The sequence below is a fragment of the Mobula birostris genome, chromosome 7 (genome assembly GCF_030028105.1).
Source record: "Mobula birostris isolate sMobBir1 chromosome 7, sMobBir1.hap1, whole genome shotgun sequence".
Taxonomy (NCBI): Eukaryota; Metazoa; Chordata; class Chondrichthyes; order Myliobatiformes; family Myliobatidae; genus Mobula; species Mobula birostris.
The window spans coordinates 6,259,431-6,262,709 of NC_092376.1; the positions used below are offsets into that span (position 1 = coordinate 6,259,431).

The 3,279-nt window shown below is 45.9% G+C and overlaps 1 non-coding gene across 1 annotated transcript; it reads right to left on the minus strand.

The window, feature by feature from the left end:
* Positions 1–2,743: 2,743 nt before the first annotated feature.
* trnap-agg (transfer RNA proline (anticodon AGG)) lies at positions 2,744–2,815 on the minus strand. Its single transcript has one exon. It is a non-coding gene; the product is annotated as a tRNA-Pro (tRNA).
* Between the last annotated feature and the right edge of the window lie 464 nt (positions 2,816–3,279).

Genomic DNA, 3,279 nt, shown 5'->3' on the forward strand with positions numbered 1-3,279 from the left:
CTTGGCAAAGATTTCCATATCCTCCACGTCCTCCCCTCCCCCTTTCTTTCTCCCTAGGCCTCCCGTCCCATGATCCTCTCCCTTCTCCAGATCTGTATCCCTTTTGCCAATCAACTTTCCAGCTCTTGGCTCCATCCCTCCCCCTCCTGTCTTCTCCTATCATTTTGGATCTCCCCCTCCCCCTCCCACTTTCAAATCTCTTACTATCTCTTCTTCCAGTTAGTCCTGACGAAGGGTCTCTGCCCGAAACGTCGACTGTGCCTCTTCCTATAGATGTTGCCTGGCCTGCTGCGTTCACCAGCAACTTTGTGTGTGTTGCTCTTGTTGAATGTATAGAATACTTTGGGGTTCATCTTAATCCTACTTGCCAAGGCCTCTGCTGGCTTTTCTAATTCCCTTCTTGAATTCTTTTCTGGCTTATTTATAATCCTAATGGCTCTGTTTGATTCCAACTTCTTAAGCTTCCTACTTTTCCTTTACCTTCTTGACTAAGTTCATCATCTCTCTCAACACCCAAGGTTCTCTTCCCTTGCCATCCTTGTCCTTCCCTCTGAATGGAACGTATCTGTCCTGTACTCTGTCCAGTTGGTCTTTAAGCACCCTCCACGTGTCAGATGTGGACTTGCCCAAAAACAGCTTTAAACATAGAACATAGAATAGTACAGCACATTACAGGCCCTTTGGCCCACAATGTTGTGCTGACCCTCAAACCCTGCCTCCCATGTAAGCCCCCACCTTAAATTCCTCCATATACCTGTCTAGTAGTCTCTTAAACTTCACTACTGTATCTGCCTCCACCACTGACTCAGGCAGTGCATTCCATGCACCAACCACTCTCTGAGTAAAAAACCTTCCTCTAATATCCCCCTTGAACTTCCCACCCCTTACCTTAAAGCCATGTCCTCTTGTATTGAGCAGTGGTGCCCTGGGGAAGAGGCACTGGCTATCCACTCTATCTATTCCTCTTATTATCTTGTACACCTCTATCATGTCTCCTCTCATCCTCCTTCTCTCCAAAGAGTAAAGCCTTAGCTCCCTTAATGCCTACTCTCCAAACCAGGCAGCATCCTGGTAAATCTCTTCTGTACCCTTTCCAATGTTTCCACATCCTTCCTATAGTCAGGCGACCAGAACTGGACACAGTACTCCAAGTGTGGCCTAATCAGTTTTATAGAGCTGCATCATTACATCGCGACTCTTAAACTCTTTCCCTCGACTTATGAAAGCTAACACCCCATAAGCTTTCTTAACTACCCTATCCACCTGTGAGGCAACTTTCAGGGATCTGTGGACATGTACCCCCAGATCCCTCTGCTCCTCCACACTACCAAGTATCCTGCCATTTACCCAGTTATCTCTCCCTAGTTCCTACCCAATGCTCTCGTAATTTGCCCAGCTCAAATTTAATGCTCTCCTGCTAGGTCCATACTTACCCTTATCTATAGCTGTCTTAAAACTTAAGGAGTTGTGGTCACTGTTCCCTAACTGGTCACCCACTGAAAGTCTGGAAACCTGGCCAGGCTCATAACCCAACACCAGGTCCAATACAGCCTCTCCTCTCGTTGGACTATCTACATATTGATTTAAGAAACCCTCCTGGAAGCACCTAACAAATTCTGCCCCATTTAAACTTCTTAAACTCAGAAGGTCCCAGTTTATATTAGGGAAATTGAAGCCCCTTGTGACAACAGCACTATTGTTTTCACACCTTTCCTTAATCTGCCTGTGTGTCTGTTCCTCAATGCCCCAGAGGTCATTGTGATGGAGATCTGGAGTACAGTCCCATCAGATTGATCTGGGTATAACTATTTTTGAATGCTACCCAAATAGACTCAGTGGACAAGCCCTCCATTACGTCCCCTCTGAGTGCAGTATTTATTAATTTATTTGTATAGATAAGTAGCTCCTGTTTATATTTATTTATATAAATACAGCTCAGAATAAGCCCTACAAGCCATGCCAACCAGTGACCCCTGAGTTAACCCTAGCCTAGCCGCAAGACAATTTACAATGACCAATTGACCTACTAACTGGTATGTCTTTGAAATGTGTAAGGAGACTCACATATCCCATGGAATGCAGACACCTTCCAGATGATGCCAGCATTTACTCCAAGCCCTGAGCTGTCTGTAATATGGTCACACTAAAGCCCAATTTATACTTCTGTGTCAAATGTACGCCGTAGGTACTGCATACCCTACACTGTAGGTTGACGCGTTCTCCCTCAAAAAAATTAACTCACGCATCGCAGTGACGCAGACCACAACAACTGTGATTGGTCCGCTTGGTAGCATCGCACTTCCTCCTATGCATTTCCGGTTGCTTTCCTCCGCCATGTCTGTACACTGATGCGAAATAAATGGTTGGAGACGATGAACCAAATCGTCAAGTCTACCAGCCAGCATCAGAAAATATTTGAAATGTATTTCCTCGTCCATGTCTCTCATGAAGAAACTCAACACAGTGGCATAGAAACCCCACTGCCAACTAGCGTTTTGGCGGTGAATTGCAGAGTGACGCGGACACACCAACAAATGCTCGCTACAGCGTGGGGCTACGCAAAAGTATAAATCAGGCCTACGGCATAGCCCGTACACCACAAGTATAAATCAGGCTTAACCATTACACTACCATGGTTCCCACAAGCAATAGAATTATGGAGCTTTCTGCTTTGGTCCCTCAACCCAATATCTCTTGTAAATTAAATGCAATTGAACCCTCTCCTCTGGCAGTTCGTAAAGAAGGGCTCGTCCGGGATTTGAACCCGGGACCTCTCGCACCCTAAGCGAGAATCATACCCCTAGACCAACGAGCCAACTTGCAAATATATGCACCGCTAAGTAATTTGTTGATGTCAGCACTCCTGACTGATGAGCAATGTTCCAAAGGTATCGCAAACACAAGCAAATCTGCAGAATACTGGAAATCCAAGGCAAAAGACACAAAATGCTGGAGGAACTCAGCAGGTCAGGTGGCATCTATGGAAATTTTAAAAAACAGTTTGATTTTTCGGGTTGATTCATCAGGATGTCATAATCGCTGTCAATGCATGGAGAGCTGTCACAAAAAAGCAGCATGCAAAATCAGGGACCCCACCGTCCAGGCCATGCTCTCTTCTCGTCGCTGCCATCGGGAAGGAGGTACAGGAACCCCAGGACCTACACCACCAGATGCAGGAACAGTTATTACCCCTCAACCACCAGGCTCTTGAACCAGCGTGGGTAACTTCACTCAGCGCAATTCTAAATTGATTCCACAACCTACGGACTCACTTTCAAG